At 38.7% G+C, this 21,249-nt stretch overlaps 1 long non-coding RNA gene across 6 annotated transcripts in view; it reads right to left on the minus strand.

Moving 5' to 3' along the window:
* LOC132354178 (uncharacterized) overlaps nt 1–21,249 on the minus strand; it is a 359,922-nt gene that overhangs the window by 297,390 nt on the left and 41,283 nt on the right. The window contains exon 6 of one of the 6 annotated variants that reach the window (XR_009499205.1): nt 16,309–16,460. The exons of the other annotated variants lie outside the window; for them this stretch is intronic. This is a non-coding gene — a long non-coding RNA (uncharacterized LOC132354178). The remainder of the gene's footprint in view (nt 1–16,308; nt 16,461–21,249) is intronic. 6 annotated transcript variants of the gene reach the window in all.

Raw genomic sequence — 21,249 nt, forward strand, 5'->3', positions numbered from 1 at the left:
GTTGATCTAAGGTTTTGTTTACCTATGTAACTCATAGGTAAAAAAATGTCAGCATTTAAAGTATATGAAGTATATGGAAGCACCAGATGAGATCTAAAAACGGCTCTTTCCTGCCAGCTTACTTGCTGGGTCATATGACTTTCATCAGCTTTTAAGTGAGTTGGATACCACCTAACCTTAACACAGGATATCTGAGGATGAATGATCAAACCTGAAACTGCTTTAAATCCTGAAGGATAGCCTCGTACTCAGTAAAAGGCAGTTTGGATGGATTTTTAAAATTTTTTTCTTTGTTTTATGAATTAAATGAAGGGCAAACTCAAGGTTTCTTTTTACTTCTTTCTTACCAAATATGGCAAAGTCACTCATAACAAAGCCAAAATGTGAAAATCTGCCTATCCACCACGGCCTTTAATGGTCACAGATATTTGTTGAATGATCCTGGGATGAAATTTCAAAGACAAGGGTTGTGGTAGGACCTGGCCCCACCCACCAATGGGCCACCACCACCCATGGGCACCAGCCATGAGATCCACCCCCCCGGGGCTGCACACCAAGCTGGATGGGATCCAACCCTGCCCACCAGTGGGCATGCAGCCACTGCACAAGGGAGGGCCTGGCAGTCAACTGGGCCAGGGGACAGCCTCACCTACCAGCACACCCATAGTAGTCAGTCCCAACACAACAGAAGGACCCATGCAGTCCACACAGGGGGCACCCCAAGAGTGTACAGCTCTGGTGACAAGAGGGGAGTGTGCCGCTGAGCCCCACAGGACATCTCCTACATAAGGTCATTTCTCCAAGATTGGGACATGTAACTGACTGACCTAACACACAGAAATAAACACACAGAATTAGGCAAAATGAGGAGACAGAGAAATAGGTTCTAAAGAAAGGAACAAGACATAACCCCAGAAGAAGAACTATGTGAAGTGGAGGTAAGCAATCTACCTGATAAAGAGTCTGGGGTAATGATCATCAAGATGCTCAACAAACTCGGAGAAGAATGGATGAACGAAGTGAAAAGTTTAACAAAGAGTTAGAAAATGTAAAGAAGAACCAAACAGAGCTGAAGAAAACAATAACTGATATAAAAAATACACTACAAGGAATCAACAGTAGACTGATACAGAGGAACAGATAAGCGAACCAGAAGACAGAGTAGTGGAAATCACCCAAGCTGAACAGAAAAAAGAAAAAAGAATTTTTAAAAATGAGGATAGTTTCAGACACCTGTGAGACAACATCAAGCCTAATAAAATTCACGTTATGGGGATCCCAGCAGGAAGAGACAGAAAAAAAGGGCAGAAGAAATTTATTATTATTTAAAGAAATAATAGCTGAAAACGTCCCCAATCTGGGGAAGGAAACAGACATCCAAGTCCAAGAGGAACAAAGAGTCCCAAATAAGATGAATCCAAAGTGGTCCATACCAAGACACATTATAACTAAAATGGCAAAAAATAAAGAGAAAGATAAAATCTTAAAAGCAGCAAGAGGGAAAGCACCAGTTACATACAAGGGAACTTCCACAAGGCTGCTAGCTGACTTTTCAGCAGAAATTTTGCAGGCCAGAAGGGAGTAGCACAATATACTCAAAGTCATGAAAGGGAAAAAACTACAACCAACAGTACTCTACCCAGCAAGGCTATCATTCAGATCTGAAGAAGAGATAAAGAATTTTACAAACAAGCAAAATCTACAAGAGTAGGGAACTTTAACACTCCATTTACATCAATGAACACATCATCCAGAAAGAAAATCAGGAGGAAACACTGGCCTTAAATGATGCATTAGACCAAGTAATTTTATATATATATATATATATATATATATATAAAACATTCCATTAAAAAGCAGTAAAATACATTCTTTTCAAGTGCAAATGGAATACTCTCCAAGATAGATCACTTGTGAGGCCACAAAACAAGTCTTAACAAATTTAAGAATATTGAAATCTCATAAAGCATCTTTTCCAACCAGAACAATATGAGATTAGAAATCAACTACAAGAAACAAATTGCAAAAAACACAAACACATGGAGTCTAAACAATATGCTACAAACCAACCAACGGGTCAATGAAAAAATCAAAGAGGAAATTTTAAAATATCTTTAGAAAAATGAAAATGAAACATAATGTTCCAAAATCTATGGGATGCAGGGCAAGTAGCTCTAAGAGGGAGGTTTATAGCAATACAAGCCTACCTCGGGAAACAAGAAAAGTCTCAAATAAATAACCTTATATCTAAAGGAACTAAAAAAAAAAACAAACAAAACCCAAAGTTAGTAGAAGGAAAGAACTAACAAAGATCAGAGCAGAACTAAATGAAACAGAGACTACAAAAACAAAAGATCAATGACACTAAAAACTGCTTCTTAGAAAAAAATCTAAAAAATTGATAAACCTTTAACTAGACTCAAGAATAAAAAAACAAAGAGAGGGCCCAAATAAATAAAATCAGAAATGAAAAAGGAAACCTTACAATCAATACCAGAAATACAAAGGAGCATAAGAGATTACTATGAACAATTATACTCCAATAAAATGGACAACTAAAGGAAATGGACAAATTCGTAAAAATGGACCTTCTTCCAAGACTGAATCAGGAACAGACCAATTACCCTAATGAAATTTAATCAGTTAAAAAAAAAAAAAACTCCCACCAAAAAACGTCCAGGACTAGATAGTTTCACAGGTGAATTCCACCAAACATTTAAAAAGGAGTTAACATCTATTCTTCTTTAACTATTCCAAAAAAATTGAAGAGGAAGGAATACTTCCATACTCATTCTATGAGGCCAGGATCACCCTGATACCAAAACCAGACAAAGATATCACAAAAAAAGAAAATTATAGGCCAATAACACTGACGAACATAGATGCAAAAATTCTCAACAAAATATTAGCAAACTGAATTCAATAATACATTGAAAGAATAATACACCATGATCAAGATGGCTTTATCTGCAAATCAATCAATGTGATACACCACATTAAATAACTGAAGAAAAAATCGTATTATCATCTCAAAAGATGCAAAAAAAGCTTTTGACAAAATTCAACCCATGTAGGGTAAAAACTCTCAACAAAATGGGTATAGAAGAAACATACCTCAACATAATAAAATGAAAATGCAGCCTACTGAATAGGAGAAAATACATGCATATGATATATTCGGTAAGGGGTTAATACCCAAAATAGACAAAAAAACTCATACAACTCAACACCAAAAAACAACCCAATTGAAAAATGAGCAGAGGACCTGAATAGACATTTTTCCAAAGAAGACATACAGATGTCCAAGAGACACATGACAAGATGCTCAACATCACTAATCATAAGGGAAATGCAAATCAAAACCACAATGAGATATTACTTCACATGTGTCTGAACAGCTGGCTGTCTATTATTAAAAAAACAAGTGACAAGTGCTGATTGGATGTGGAGAAAAGGGAACCCTCATACACTGTTGGTGGGACTGTAAATTAGTACAGCCACTACAAAAAACAATATGGAGAGTCCTAAAACAATTGAAAATACAACTACTATATTATTCACCAATTTCATTGCTGGGTATTTACCTGAGGAAAACAAAAACACTAATTCAAAAAGATACATGCACTCCTATGTTCACTGCAGCATTATTTACACTAGCCAAGATATGGAAGCAACTTAAGTGTCCATCAATGGATGAATGGATAAAGAAGATATGAGATAGACACACATAATGGAATATTACTCAGCCATAAAAAAGAAGGAAATCTTGCCATTTGCAATAACATGGATGGACCTAGAGGGTATTATGCTAAATGAAATGTCAGACAAAGAAAGACAAATACCATATGATTTCACTCATATGTGGAATCTAAAAAACAAAATAAATGAACAAACATTATAAAACAGAAACAGACTCACAGATACAGAGAACAAACTGGTAGTTGCCAGAGGGGAGGGTGTGAGGGATAAATGAAGTATTCGAGGAAGATTAAGAGGTTACAGACTTCCAGCTATCAAATAAGTCACTGAAGGTAATGTACAGCATAAGAAATATAGTCAATAATATTGTAATAACTTTGGTGACAGATGTTAACTAGACTTATCATTATCATTTTGTAATCTATAAAAATACTGCATCACTATGTTGTACACCTGAAACTAATATTGTAAGTCAATTATACTTCAGTAAAAAATTAAAATCAACTTAAAAAAAAAACAAAAACAAGGGGCCTGTAAATTTCAACTGTGGTAAATATGTTTAGGAAAAACCCTTGGAATATTAATCTAAAACAAAAGTAATGACAGATAATTATGAGTTTAATTCTTAGGTATATGACTCAAGTTCAAAGAATCGAATATATATGTATTGGTAATTGAAAAGTTTTTCTTCTACATGAATTAAGAAATAGCTAATCACAATCACATACAATTTCTATTTACAGTGGGCCTGTTCAGTGAAAATAAAAATAGAATTCATTGAACATATTTGGACCCTCCTTTTTAAAAAGCAGTTTGAACAGATATCTAAGGAAACATTAGTTTTAAATATTATTTAAGAGAGGAAAGCATTTGAATAAGAATACATATCCAATTTCATTTTATTAATGAATTCTGAATCTTTGCTTTATCATAATGTCTTTCCAAGGGAAGTCAGGTGGCATTCCCATAATCAAGTAAGGTTTCACTCTAGTGCCCTCAATGAGGAAGTTTCTAGTCATCTCAGCAGGAGGACTAACAATGAAGATTTTCTATCTGATGGTGCAAACAGAGAGGATTAAGAATAGGAACCAGAGATAAGGTTCTGAGCTTAACCACTCCCAGTGAATACAAATGAGACCTACACCTTGTTTCTTCGAGTATATGATTTCCTTCACTACCATGGGTTTATCAATTTAACTCATATCTAGCCAGATGACAAGCTAGTTTTTACCTCTAGAATTATTGACAATGATGTGTACGACCTAGAAGTAATCCAACAGAAATCTCTGGCATCTGAGTAGAGTTAGTAGTCCATGTGTGAATTAACGATGCATCCACAAATAATGTATTACTAGCCAGAAAGCATTTTCAACACAAATTGTTATATGAGAATCTTTTAAGAGACTTTAATGTTTTAACTCTGGAGCTGAAATTAAGACACTAAGCATGTTTGTGTGTGCGTGAAATGCCTTGCCATGGTAGCTTTTATATCTATCTATCTATTTATTTATTTTCATGATAGCTTTTAAAAACTGATTCTCCCCACCCCTCCCCTAGACCTTCTAAATAAGCCTAACACATTCATTCAATTTGGAAATGTATCTTGGCAAAAAGTTCTCCCCACCCACCCAATTTATAACCAAGCCTCAAAGTAAAATTGTTTAGAAATCAGACCCATGAGGGAAGATTATTCTATCTGCCAAGGTAATGCTATGTGCTATTGTTTACACACACCTTTTTGTTGATAGTTACCCTGGAACTCAGGAAGCCACACTGTCCTCTGGGGAAATAAGATTAACCACGTGTGATGATATGCTGGACGTGCTGTTTTAGAGTATTTCAGTGATACTATAGCTATAACCATCTTAACTTTCAGATGAATATATTTTGTTCCTACATTTTGTTCCTAAGAGGTTTTAAAGGGATGATATAAGCATGGTATCAAGGTTTTATTTAGCAATGGATGCTAAAGATAGTTACATGCACAGACATTATCCCATGTTTAATATCTTTGGCAGCAAGGCCCTGCTGTAGATTTAGTTCTCATTCATTCATTTATTCAATTTTCTTTTTCTACTAGAGAAAAACTAAGACCTTTTAATGAAAAAACACAGTAAACTTATAGTATATAGACATCTTTAATGTCCATTTCTTCTTTCTCTTCACCTTCAGCTTTGCCCACTCACTCACCCTTCCATGTCTCAACACTAAAGTGATGAAATCATAACCACAGAGACTGAGAGAAATATTCAAGGTATTGAGGACTCCATGGACATTTCTTCCCCTTGTGCTGATTCCTAGTTCTTCTCCATGGAAACAGTTTCATTTTTTTTTTTTCTCAACAAACATTGGTTGGCATACGACAATGTAAACAAAATTTTGTCCAAGGTTTGTTGTATACATTCAAAGTCTATCATATGACTATATCAATAAAGTGCCCCAGAGTTGAGAATACCTCAATGTTCCTGGGGTTAAAAATTCGGTAACATTTCTAAGGCACTTATACACTGAATATCTCACATCACTGAGGTATCTTAATAAATCATTGTTTATTACAGAGAAAAGTATATGTTTGCAAAAAAGGTAAGGAAACAAGATATAAATCTATGGTAAAAGTACATTAATATATGTTTTTCTTTCTTTAATGAAAAAGTATTTATCGAGATTCAACCAAATGTAGATCATTATGCTAGGAACCACGTGCAGGAGAAGGTCAGCGTCAGAGAGGTTGAAAATATCATTGTAACACTGAAAAATTCCAAAATAATTTACAGTCTGGGGTGGGGGAGAGATTAAAATGGATGAAAGGTTAATTATTAATGTAACATAACATTATTTAGTAGATAAGAATATGTATTTGAATTCGGGCTTCACCAATTTTAGCTGGTGGCTTTCATTTAAATTTCCTGAGATGCTTCCTCACCTGCAAAATGAGGATAAGAAGAGTACCTTTCCCATGGAGTTCGAGGATTAAGTAAGAAAAAGCTCTTAGCACAATGCTTGGCACTTAGTGGGCACTAATGTAGACAAGGTCATAAGAACTTGGAAATGGAGTAGAGGTACACTGGAACAGAGCAGTTCACAGAGAACTTCAGACATGAGGGAAGACTTCAACAGGAACTTGAAAGATGGTTAGGATATGAGTGGGCAGAGGTGACGGGGTACTGTCACAGTCCGGGGGGATGGAGCAATAGAGGAAGGACAAACATGTCGTGTGCTGGACCAGTGCAACGAGAGTGAAGGTGTGCACTGAAGTTTACTAGGATGTAGTACTGGAAAAGAAAGCAGAGGCCACATTATGAGGAACTTTGAATGAAAGGCAAAATAATCTGGACTTTATCGATAACAGGGAGTAATCAAAGGTTGCTGACTTTGCATATTTATCAAAAGTAATTCACGTAAATTTATGAAATTTATCCTTTGACAACAAACTTCCAAAAATAAAATCCAAGATGGTAATTAGAATAACTGACCTGTTTAGAAGCTTGTTTAGATTTTCTAAACCATAAATCAGTCATGTCTCTGCTGTGTCTCATTCCATTTCAGATAGATGCCCAGCGCTCTTTGACTTTCAATGGAAAACATGATAGTTACCCTACTTTTACCTAAGAAACTAAACATGTCTGGCCTACTGAGGTCTCTAAGTAGAGGAGAATAACACAATGGTAAATAGAAATTACTTAGTGAGTCAATTGTGTGCCTAGTCTTGAAAAAAATGTCTTCAGCATTACATCACTCTGAACACAAGCCAGCTATCATCAGATCTCATTAATTAGATAAGCAGACCAAATTAAATTTCGCAATACTTAACTCAAGGTGATTTTAGGGTATACCAAAGATTCCAATGTATAGTTTACATCTTTTGAAATATTTTAAAAAATAAACTAATGGAAGTTTTCAGTTTTAAAATTCCAGAACTCTTAAAAATTTCAAATCCAAAACCTAATACAAGCTTCCATGTAGAGCATTTCAGATTTTAAAATATATTCTTTTTGATTGTGATTAACAATAAATATTAAAGTATGGCATATAAGTCCTTCTTCAGACATCATACTGAGATAAATGAGTCATTTGGGGTCTTGGTAGAAATTCCTCTATTATTCTAAACTAAAAGTTCAGTAGTAGATGTACAGAATTATGCGTCCTCTCTGACCTGCATTCATTATTTTCTTTTCCTTCAGTATAGATATGGCTCAGGACCAAATCTGAAAATTTATATGAAGCATACCCTTTGCATACCCTTTGCATACCCTTTGCAAATCTAAAAATTTATATGAAGCATACCTAAATATAGATATGGGAAAGCATTTATCATCTTTTACCAATGAAAACAGCTTTCAACTCCAGTGCCCAGTCTTCCAGCTGGGAACTGTAACACTGAACGTTAGAACTGGCAAGAGACAAAACCGTGGAGGAAACAGTTTGGGGTTTGGGGTGTTTTTTAATACCTCTAATTCCACGCATCAGCCTCCTGAAGGAACAAGGCTACATTTTACAGCATCTTAGATCTTCAATGCAGAGAGCCTTGTGTTCGGGAAGCACATTTCTGCCTTTCTTTCAATCAGTCCTAGTTATCAGAGTCTCTGTAAATTAACTGAAGGCAATCTGATGAATTAAATAATACAAGATTCAAAGGAGCGATGATAACATAAGTTATCAATACACCTTGGGAGGGCATGGGGACTGAGGGATCCGTATTTTAATAGATATGTTTTCAGACGAACTGCTTTAACCATTAGTGAAAGAACTTAAGTGCTGACTCTAAAAGCCAGGAGGGCACTTGGGGAGAGATGCTCTCTAACAGAATCCCCTCGAATCAACTCATTCAGACGACCCAGTCATCCTACCAGGCAGGTCAGCACTGCCTGAGGCTAAAGGAACCCTAACCCCACCCGCCGACTGAGCACTAGGTAAAGGGTCATCACCGCTTCCTCGACTCCAGGCACCTCTGTATACGTAGCTTCATGGTCTGCATGGGCAGGACCTCTGTTCCTATCCAGTTCAGTTCCACGGCCATTTACTAAGCAGCCAAGAGCAGTAAATAAAGCACTACGTGAGCTAATTCGGGGCTGCAGTTCTCGGCCTGGCTACCCAGTGACACGATGACCTGCTGCTGTCAATCGTGGGAAAGGAGAGGAGTTGTGATTAATACAAAAGGCACTGCTCATCCCTGGAAAGTTATTTAAGTTCTTCTTCACCTGGATGGCCAAAATCTCAGTCAATTCCCGGCATGGCTTGTGTGTGAACATGCAGTACTATGAACAAAGGCCAAGTCCCACCCATGGGCAGGGTCAGTGGTCCACACTCTCCCGAGCCCACAGCAACCACTGCTCCTGACTGCCCCTCCACCAGCCCACAAGTGTGCCCTTGAACTGCAAGAGGAATGTTGGAAGAGGCGTTGCAGAACAGCTGTAACCTGGTGGAGGTCACCTCAACAGCTCTCATCTTAAAATAGTTGAGCAAAATATTACTAGATTAAAAACTTCTTGAGTGCAACGACTATATTTTATAATCCATTGTGACATTCAGCATAATCCCTGATGTCTAATGTTCATTGAGCAAATAAGTGAAAACTTGAAGAGACTGGAAAAGGAGGACTTGTTGGGAGCAGTTAGGCTAACTGGATTGTGAATTTTAAACTGGTTTAGCATCCAGATGTTTTATGCAACTGAAATCTTTTCAGATCAAAGGGTAAAACAGAGAAAGAGCAAGTGTGGAAAAAAGATGAGCCAGGAACTTCTGGCCCCTCTCCTCCCATCCCACTCGCCTCTACTGGTGGCCCTGAGGCATCCCCTGAAACCTTCAGGATCTCTCAGAGCACAGGTTAAACACAAGCACACCAAACCTCCAATTCGCTAACTGCAAGGATAACATTTAACCTGGTTTATCATTGCAATTCTAGCACATGCCACAGGTTTCGGCAAACAGTAAGTACGCGGTAAACATGAATGAATGAACGAATGAATGAGCATAGGATTATAACATTCAATGAAACGTAGGATTATAACATTTAAATAAACTGCTCAAGGAAATGGAGTAAAGTTTAAAAAGACTCAATAGTGACCAACTTACTCATCCTAGGATTCGTATATAATTACCTTTAAAAAATTTTAAAGTCTAAACAAAAAAAAAAATCCTCAAAATATATTCAGAGAAATTTTATTTTACTGTAGTAAATATAATATTCATTGGTGAGGGTCTTCAAGTACAGAAAGCTAATTAATTAATTAATTAAGAAACAAACTCCATTTCAGAAGGCGCTATTCCATTGTGCTTGAGTAGAATGAACAATTCACCTCCAAACTCGCTCATGCTCATTGTTACTTTGAAATTGAGCTGTGCATTATTTACTATTCTTTCAGAGAGTTATCTTTCCCTGGTCACTGGCCACAGCTGCTGAAGTGAGTGATTCTTTCCTCAGGTTCCTGATCTAGCTTTGCTCCAATTTCATGCTGCCTTTATGCTACTCAAAATTCATCTTCAAGTTACAGCTTACAGGATGTTTTCCCCCAACCCAGAGCATTATACTCATGTTTCAATCACAAACACAGGTATACTTGCCTGAAGCTTCCTCAAATGCAGAACCCTCCTAGAAGCTTATCAGGGGCGTTTCTTAATTAGAACAACATACACTGGTTGCTAAAAGACAAAGAAGTGTATAATGCTTGCTGACAAACTGCATTGAATTTATAAAGCAAATTTATCCAAAAGCAAAAACAAAAAACAACTCTGTTCTTCCCTGCAGTCAAATGAATGTTTTCTACAGCAAGCTATCTATACATTCAAAAATCTTTTGACAGGGGAGCCTTTTGTACATTTCCAATTTCTGGAAATAATGCAAAAGTGGTTCCAAAAGTTTAATTAAATTTATGCATTCAAAAGTACTCAGTTATAAGACCAATACTGTTTATATTGATCAAGTTTAATGAAAATATTAACAGACTAAAATATTTTGAGACCTGGGAGCAGATTGGGAAGGTAGAAAAAACTGAGTTCTATTAGAGAATATCTCGTCTATAACCCAAGGTTTCAATCAGTCATTATTAGCTTTCACTTGATTTTAGAAATTCCATGAAAGAGATTATGTAAGCCATTGGACTTAGGTCTACAATTCTGCCGTATGTTCCAAATCATAAGGATATTCTAAGATTGATACACTCGGTTCCGAAGTTTAAAATTCCAGGAATTCAAAGATTCACTTTGTCCCCTCTCTTGAAGGATGGGTACTTGGTAACTCAAACAACTTCTAAGGTTAGCTCACGAAATATATCTGCAAAAACTTGAGCATAATTGATACTCAAACCCCGTGACTCATCTCTAAAACTGCGGTTTTCTTTCCACTGGAAAGCTCTGAAATTCTCCAAAACCTATCATTTATTTGAGTCAGAACATTCAAGCAATGGAGGAAAATTCAGCTTTTAGCATCTGGTCTATCCACACACTCAGTTTTAGCTTAAATACCTGTACTTCCTTGAACAAATTAGGACCACTCATTTTTCTCTGTTCTCAAAATTTCAATATGCTCAGATTTCTGGTCATAACATACAAAGGTACAATTTGAGATGCACTCATATGCATCAAATTGGTTCTCTCAAAATCTTTTAACTGATAAAAAAAAAAAAACTTGATCTAAAAAAAGCAGCTCAATGAATATCTTCAATAACTTTCCATCCCCTACCCATCCAGCACCACATTCTACTTCAACTTCTTCCAAATATGCCATAACCAGGAGTCCCCAACCTTGGCGGCACCAGGGACCGGTTTCGTGGAAGACAATTTTTCCCTGGAGGCGGGGAAATTGTTCACGGATGGTTCAGGCGGTGATGCCAGCGACGGGGAGGGCAGATGAAGCTTCACTCGCTCGCCTGCCGCTCACCTCCTGCTGTGCCACAGCCAGGCTCCTAACAGGCGACAGACCTTTGGGGACCCCTGCCATAAACTGCTTCAGGGCTAAGGGGAAGAGAACAAAAGGGAGCTTCAAACTTGATCACTTTCTCCATCTGTGCTATTAACCTGGCTTGCAAAGTTTATTGCATAAACTCTGTTAGTGTATAATACAATGAAAGATGTGCACAAAAATAACTGTTAAAGACAATTATTAAATAAATGATTAATTTTTTTCTTTTCCTTGCAGATGCCCTGTGACAAATGAACTCAGTTTCTACTGATTCTAAGGTGATGGACATTTTCTGCCTCTTGATCTTGGTTGTAGTTACAATGTTTAAGTTACATTTGTAACAGGTTACAAGGCATACACTTAAGATTTGAATTTTTTACCATATGTTCATTACCCCGCTGTAAGAATATGTTCAAATAGAGCAGCTAGATCTTCCCAAAATTAACCTGGGTCTCAGCTGTCACATATGTAAAATAGTGATAATAATGCTGCCTTCATCTCATGGTTGTATAATTTATGTAACCATGTGAAGAGCTATTTTCTATACAATAAAAATTTTCTTTGCAAAAAAATAATAATAACGCCAGGCACCAATGAATTTAAGAAACAAAGGTTAAGAGCATTTCGGTTATTTCCAATTGTTTGGAAATGTCTGCAGAGCTCTCGTTTCCTTCCTGCCTCTTTTCTCCTCGCCCTGGGAACGCATATTGCTCCAACCCGCTCCAGTACCTATTCAGCCAAGCAGAGCCTGGCCTGACCCCTGTAGTACCCTTGGGATTTGAGGCTGCTCTGTTGCAGTGCTGAAGCCAGACTCTGAATACTGGGCAGGGCACCAGGAACCTTTTTTGCCTTTTCAGAAAGCAGGCATTGACTTTCTAAGCCTACTCTTAATGGAAAACCCCTTTACCCAAAGGTTTGTGTCTAAATGATTCTCTGGGTCTTTTTCCTTGTATTCTCATTCCCTTGTCCAAAAGAGAAAGAGAATGAAATCTAAGTAGAAGGCTACCCTGGTGACAAAGCTTCTTCCCTTTATTTTGAGATTGGGAACTAGCACCGTGAAAGCAATTTTGTGTTGAATGCTAAAGATTGTTTTAGGCTTTAATACAGAGGTTTGCCATCACATTCTGATGAGCACTATTAATGACTTCTTTTCGTAAGAAAACAAGTCCTCATGCCCTCAGCAAAGCTGAAACAAAAACTTACATAGAACAGAACAAGATTTAAGGAGAAATATGCAGCTATTTCTTCGTGGAGTGCAAACGTTTTAAGCCATGTCAGTTTATAGGATAGCTGCTACTCTTAAGCACTCTCCTTTGAGCAAGAAAAGTCACACTACAAGAAAGGTCTTTATAGAACAACTTCCACACTGGATGCTTTAACACTATTTTCAACATGGTTTTCCTAATTGTCAGTTTAATTTCACGAAACTGGTTTTGTGGCACACTGCCAGACACCATCACAATTTTCAGCAAATACACTGAACCACTCTTGAAGCTGCAGCCAGAGAACCAATAATCTTTTTGCATAAATATATCAGTCTTATCAAACAGGAACTTTTAAGATAATTTAAAACAGCTTATTTCCTAACATATGGCATATTCCAAATATCATTAAAAGCTATTTAAATTATTTTTATTTCCTCAGCTGTTGATTCTATGGATAGGAAATGGTATGAGTCATGTATGAATTAAACATAAATATTAGGTAATATTTACTGAGTCCCTACTATGCCAGACAGTATGCTTAAGTTAACTCATTCAGTCCTCAGAAAAGTGCGATAGATATATATTATTATTATTATTAGCCCTGTTCTACAGATGAGGAAAATTAGACTCAGAGAGGTTAAGTAACTTGCCCAGAGTTACACAGTCATTTTCATGCAGGAAGTATGGTTCCAGAGCACACGCTCTTAACTCCAGGATATGCAGTACAACTAACTCATCCACCACTGACTTACACACAACTCAGCAAGATAGCTTCTTGACAAGTAAGTAGGAAATGTAAAAGGGAAGGAAACATTCACGTTCTGGCTTCCATTATTTTATCAGCACTTCCTATCGTTTCCTGGGCGACCCCCATGCACCTGGCACTGTGTCAGAAGCTGCACAAACAGGGAATGAGACACACACAATTCCGGTCCTCAAGGAGCTTATTTCTAGTAGGCGCAGGAAGAGACAGAGAATAAAACTTTAAACAAGACAGACTCAGAATCCGTTGCATGCTGTGAAGGAAAACTGGATACTATGATAGCGAGTACCTCCGACACAAGAAGAGGGTACTTTGAGTAGAATGGCCAGGAAAGGCCTCTCTGAGGAGATGGCATCAGAGCATAAAAAAAGTCTTTAGAAGGCAATTAACAGAAACCAGCTACACAGAGTTGAGAGATTAGGATCCGGGCAGAGGGAATAACAAATGGCAAAGGCCTTGAGACAGGAAAGCCCTTAACTTGTGCAAAGCACTGAGAAGAAAGAAAAGGTGGCCCGGATGACTGAAATCCGGTGGGCAAGGGTATGAGTGGAAGAGGCTGAACTCAGGCAGAAAGGCAAGCTCAGACACAGCCCTGCCGGCGGAGCACAGGTTTTATCCTAAGCGCAATGGGAGACCCCTGGAGGCTGTCAGACAGGGTGGCGCTGAGCAGGCTGGCTTACTGTGGACTCAGCAGAGGCACAGGCAGAAGCAGGGAGATGGGTGAGCAGCCTGCTGTAACAATCTAAGTGAGGAGGGAGGATGGCGCGAGTTACAGTGACACAAGCGGAGAAGAAAGGGAGTCAACAGTTCTTGAGAGCTATTTTGGATGTGCGTTGACAAGACTCTGGGCTAAAAGCAAGTGAATGGATGGTGGTGACATTTACTGAGATGGAGGAGATGCAGAAAGGAACCGGACGGGCGTGGCGGTGCGGAGGTGGGGAGGTCGGGGAGAACAGATTCAAGAAGTTGGTTTTGGAAGTTCTATTCATATCCAAATAGAGACGGTTTACATAAATTTTAAATTCTTTCTTCAGCCCTTCAGCATGGTGCTGATGCAATGCGTGAGCTCAACAAATATTTCCAGTTATAGCACAGACAAATCCTGCAGTGATAGTTAAGGTTGACAGAAGTTCAGTCTCGCGAGAATGTAACTGTTTCAAGACTTTTGAAACCCTTTAGATGATCCGGAAGGCTGAAATGTTTATACAAAAGAAAAGAACTAACCTCCTGTGTGTTCTAACCACTCCTGGATGGGCCTCTGGAACTGATCACCCACGACACTGCAACTCCTTCTCTCCTGGATACTATTTCAGAACTGCCCCCTCTCCCCACACTTCTAACACTCCTTCCTAGACTCGCTCTCGGCCAGCAACCTTGCTTCCTGTGTCTGTGCCCACATGTCCTTCCTTCTCACCAGTTACCATCTAGCAAAGTCTGCACTCCCGGCAGAGGTAACCGAGATCCCCTCTCCTGCAGCTGCCTGCGGACTGGGCCCAGCGTTTCTCCTCTCTCCTTGAACAGCAATCCTTCCTTTCATACCGGATCTCTGGGTCTTTCACATCACACACCAACACTGCTATTTTTCATTGCCTAAAAAAAAGGATTTTGATCCCCACTTTTTCTGCCAGCTACAGTCCTAATTCTTTGCTCCTCTTTGCAGCAAACTCCTGAAAACTCTGTCTATATTCGTCATCTCATTTTCCCACCTCTTACCACTCTTTCTGTCTTAAATCCATTACTAACTTCATCTCCACCACTCCTCTAAAAACAATTCTACTCAACATTGCCAATAACCCAGTAGTTTAATCCACTTGGCATCTCTCAGTCCTCATGTTACTTAACGCAAGTGATGACTCTCTCCTCCTTGGAATATTTTATTTCCCTTGGCTTCCAGGACACCAACTCTCTTGACTTCCTCCTCCTTCACAGCCAGACTTTCTCAAGTTCCTTCATGCATTCCTCCTCTTCTCTCCGACCTCTTAGCCTCAGAACATCTCCTTATCTTCACTCACTCCCTTAGTGACGTTTTTGAATACTATCCACATGCTGTCAACTCCCAAATATTTATCTCCCTCCCAAGCCTCTTTCCAGACTTTTATATCCAACTTCCTAGTCAACATCTTCACCTGTATATCTAAAAGGTGTCTCAAATCTAATACAGCCAACAATGAGCATCACCTCCAAACCCTTCTTCCCTCCCCACAAACCCTCATCCCTACTGATGGCAACTCTGTCCTTCCAACTGCTCCAGCCAAAATTATGGCACCATCCTTGATGCCTGTTTTCCTCTCGTACTCCACGCCCAATCCATTGTTGTCTTTTTCTGACAGCTTAGAGAAGCTAAGTGACTTGCCCAAGATTCCTCAGCTAGCAAGTGACTGTTGAGATTCAAATCCAGTTCTCTCCAGCACTAGATAGAGCCTAGCTTGAATATTAGCCTGAAAATGAGTCATCCAGCTAACCACTAGAATAGACAAGGAATATATATGGTGTATGCAAATATTCCAAAGATTCTCTGTGTGGTAACTCTACACTAATATATTGTCTATAATACATTACACTTTCACAGCTGGTAAAAGAAATCCGTTCCGCAGTTTTGTAAGCACACTGATGGAAGGACAATTTATCAAATATTTAATAGGGACTTCTTTTGCTCTCTGTGTTGAGATCAAATCACCAGACACAAAACCTTCCTTCCCACATTTGCCCAGAATTCAGATGAGCAGATTTTCCAATGCCCTTACCAGAAATGACTGTCAAAGATATCCTCTGATCCTCCTGACTCTGACTCGCTCTCTTTTCACATGGCTTTCTGAGTTTGGCAATCGTCAACAGATTTACAGAGCTGCAGGAAGACGCCGATGACCCCATTTCATTCTTCCTTCCCTCTGTAATTCTGGAACACAAGCATTATCAGATTGTCTCAAAGATGTTATCTGTCTAAACTGTTTTGATTCTTTGCCCCCAATGTTTTTGTTCCACATACTCTACATGATGTCAGGACCTATCATTTTCAGAAAAGGGCTTGGAGAAGCCACTTAGTTCACTGGGCATAAACATTGTTTACAAGCACTATAATGGGTCAGTTCCTTTAACAGAGATGCTTCCAGAGTCCTTGGTGGCCTCCCTAAAGTTTTTGCAGTGTTTTCGTTTTAAATCCCAGTATGCAGCTTTTTGATCCTTTAGGCTTTCAGGAGACAGTGGTCTATATCTTTTAGGGATGGCAGTGGGATATTGGGAGAATAAGTTTAAAGACCAGTCACTTTCATGACTCAGAATTCTTTCTCATATGGTAAATTGCAAATAGTGGCAATATTTATGTTATGGTTTTTAAATAATCTAACAATTTCTCCGTTCCCCCACTAAGAGACACTGTCATCTCTACTTTTTCCTTATGTTTTCAACTTGCTCATGCACCCCTGGGAACAATACTTCACTGTGGAAGCCACATGGGTCTGGCTGCTAGTTTTTACTTTCCTATGTGTGGAAGGAGTCAGAGCCAATAAATCCTTAGAGCTGCTGCTAAAAGAAAATCAGTCATAAGAACCTCAATCTATGCACAATCTCCCCTTAAGTTCTCCCATCACTAGTTGCACTCAATAGTACCTACTGCCATGGTCACCAGCAGTTATTAACAATACGTAAAACACAGGATAAACTCTTACCAAAAACTTGGATTAAGAACATGAACTGGACCAAATATTTCAGGGTACGTTTATTAAACATTAAGTGTGTAGGCAATCAGAACTGTTAAATAGTCTGTGGCTATCCAACCAATACTCCTAAAACACTGTCTTTATCCAACCACAGGACCACACGGAAAACTGCGGAGTGCTGGCTGCTTCACGTTTCAAGTCTCAAACCTTCCATCCTCATCGAGGTCCTTACTGGAAGCATCTCTGTCATTCATTCCTCCCCCAGGCTTGCTTCCACATGTGGCTCACACTGAAGCTCGGAGCCAGGCAAAGAACTTCCTCTGAATCACTCCAGCGTAAGTGCTATTGACGTGCAACCCTGTGAGAAGCTACAGGCCACATAGAAGCCATTAGCCACTTCTCATCTTCCTTGTTTTGTCTTTAAACACTTGGCAATCCTATTCGAGAGGAGGCTGCTTCCCCCTGCCACAATCTCCTTTTCTATTTTTCCTTATGGCACGTTTCTGAGACTGCCACTCCTCGAGCACTCCTCTTTAGTATATCTTTATATTTCAGTCTGTTATACACCAAGATGCTTTCGCTCATCAGATTCTAAATGGGACATGGCAAGTATAATGCCTAACAGCAATGACAAAAATGGAAGAAAGTTTTGGTTAGTCTGTAGTCTAATGACCATGGAGATTCCAATATTATAAAATACAGCAAAACAGAGAATTCCTAAAGAAAAGTACTTAAGGAAATAGAATGAACAGAACAGAGAATCTAAATTAATATTGTGGGGTAACAGATAAAGTTTAGAATCGGACTAAAGTCACCCAACACCGCAGACCTCAGAATGTGGGACTCAAAGTCTACTGGAGAAAGGTCAGTTCAGGTGTGCACAGAGTTTAAGGCCCAAACTGCTTTTATTATATTTTGATGTTCGACATTATTAGAACATCTCTCATCACTGAAGTGCTCTTGATCAAGAGTTCAGGTGTTTCAGCTGGTGACTTAGGCTCAATGGAAGACCTAGATTCTCAGAAGGAGAGCCTGGCTGTAGGTAGCCTATGGACCTGACACAGCTAATGCAGCATGTGGACATGCCTTGGGGTTAACGACTGAGACTGTAACAATAAAACAAATGCTGTAACGTGCGGGAGCCAGAGCACAGGGACTTGGGGCAAACAAAGCTGGGCCTAACCCTAGGCACAGAGTTTGCTTTTCTCTACATTCTGAGAAGCTACTGTCTGATCAGAAGAGATATCACTGCTGCTGTAAACAAGGATGGCATCTAATCTCCTGTTTTCACGGCAACGCCAAATGGCAGTGACTGCACGTTCTCCAAGAAGAGAAACTCCGTTAGTTGCAACAAGAATCTCATTTCTGTACCAAAGCAAAAATCATTGAAAACCTAGTCAAACCATGCTTCCATAACAGCAGTTTAAATCTCCAATTACAGAAAGAATTGCATAAGCATTAAAAAAAAAAAACCCTCTAAATAAAAAGATAACAGCTACTGCTTAAAATTTCTTCTTATAGGAGGAACTATTATTTACACTCGTAGCAAAAGGATAAAATTTCCTAAATTAAAAGTCAAACGGGGGGCTTCCCTGGTGGCGCAGTGGTTGAGAATCTGCCTGCTAATGCAGGGGACACGGGTTCGAGCCCTGGTCTGGGAAGATCCCACATGCCACGGAGCAACTGGGCCCGTGAGCCACAACTACTGAGCCTGCGCGTCTGGAGCCTGTGCTCCGCAACAAGAGAGGCCGCGACAGTGAGAGGCCCGCGCACCGCGATGAAGAGTGGCCCCCGCTTGCCGCAACTAGAGAAAGCCCTCGCACAGAAATGAGGACCCAACACAGCCAAAAGTAAAATTAATTAATTAATTAATTAATTAAAAAAAAAAAAAAGTCAAACGGAAGGATAATTGTCATCTTATCTACAAATAATACTTTCTTGTACCTGTTGTCATGATCATATGTTAATCTGCAGACAATGTATAAATATCAAATCATAAATCAACTTCCTTATGTGGAAAAAAAAAAATACTAAGAGAAACTATACTAAGAGTAGTGATTTTTCCAGGATCTTCTAACTGGGTAGAAGGACAGGACAAATTCTAAGGCATTGCTAATTTTCAAATCTATGCATTAGGCACAAATTTATTAACTTATGTATGCCGTGCATTCGTTTCTTAGAAGTCTTTCCCCAACAGAACGCCTTCCCTTACTTTGAGACAGAAGCATCTCCTACTTTGCCCATTGGTTACAAGATCCCTTGTAACACCACACATCACTACTAGGCCCAGTAGTAGCTATAGGAAACGTCACAGAATTTTCTAATTTGGGGTGACCTAAATGCTCAATTATTAATATGCAGTAGCTGTTTGCTACATGGGACAGTACTTGGCCTGTTGGCCCAGGTCTCAGTGTTCAGATTCTGTAGCATCAATGTAACTTGCAAATGCAAAGTACTTCCAACTGTCACATGCTCCCTCCTCCACACCCACTTTCTAGCTTGAGGTCCCTGATATTGACATCAATTCACACAGACTGTGCAAAAAGGGTTAACTTTTTATTCCCCCTTAAAAGAATGTTGAAGCGACACATATATATCAACTTATATATATCATAACACATATATATGAGGAGGTGGATACATGCTCAAGGTCATGAAGAGTATTTATGGCCACAGATGCTGCCCATAAGAACTGAATGTAAATCATCAACAAAACGTACTGAAGAGACTCCAACCCTGCAGAGATACACATTATGATTATTATTTATATTTATACTGTATATTTTACATATATTATTTAATATGGTAAAAAATACCCATAAAGTCTGATGGACACAACCTTAACCAAACGATCAAGGTTACGATTACCGGATTTAAGCCACACTAACGTCATGTGGCCCCTGATATAGTGCAATGAGAAGAACACCTCACCTTAGGTGTTTTTTGCAAACATCCATAATCCTAGTGTAATCATAAGAAAATATCAGACAAACCTAAAATGAGAGACCCTTTACAAAATGCCAAACCAGAACTCTTTAAAATTTGTCTCAAGGTCATGAATGGCAAAGAAAGACTAAGTAACTCTCACAGACTGGAGAAGGCTTAGGAGACCACGGTTAATGCAGTATGTTAGCCTGGGTTGGATACTGACAGCAAAAGGACATATGAGGGAAAACTGGTAAAATCCAGATGAAGTCTGTAGTTTAGTTAATAACACTGTACTAGTGTTAATTATTCCTTTGTTTTGACAAAATGCACTGTGATTGGGTAAGATGTTAACACTAGGTGATACTGGATGAGGAGCACACAGAAACTTTCTTCTATCTTTGTAGCCTTTCTGTAAATCTAAAATTTTTCCCCCCAAAAAAAAGTTACTTAAAAAAATATTAACTTATTACTAAATGTTACCAAATGCCAGCCACAGAGACCAAGAAACAATATGTATGTTAATCTCCTGAAATTCACACAAGAAAATGTTGCAAATTTGGTACCTAAGACTTAAGATTCTTCTCTCCTTCCTTATAGACAGCTGGATGTAATTAACGATAACCACCTGTATTCCAGCAACCTATCTTTAAATTCTAATAACTTAGCTAAAATTAAGCATATTCCAAACAGAATAAAATAAAAAATGAAAAATTCCCGAATATCTTAAAACCCCAACTGACTGCCTGGTTTCTTAATCTTTCAACGCATTTTATAAAAAGAAAGGGCTACTTTTAATTTTTCTTTAAATTTTCTCTTTTTGCATACCTAATAAAGCCAATCTTTCCTTTTCCTTTTAGTTTTCTTATATACATTTTAATGGAGCATCAAATTTGACAAGGCACATTTCACTTCTAAGAACTATTTATCTAGCTTACAAATTGAATGTTTAATATGTTTTGTCTTACAGTATGACGCCACTTTTGTCAAAAGGGTGTGTGTTTGAGTCTGGAGACAGTAGTCTGGAGAGACACACGTCAACAGCGGTATGAAAGACAGCAAGCTGACCTCCAAAGATCCACACTCTCCTTCTCTAGTGTAAAG

The sequence above is a fragment of the Balaenoptera ricei genome, chromosome 1 (assembly GCF_028023285.1).
Source record: "Balaenoptera ricei isolate mBalRic1 chromosome 1, mBalRic1.hap2, whole genome shotgun sequence".
Classification (NCBI taxonomy): Eukaryota; Metazoa; Chordata; class Mammalia; order Artiodactyla; family Balaenopteridae; genus Balaenoptera; species Balaenoptera ricei.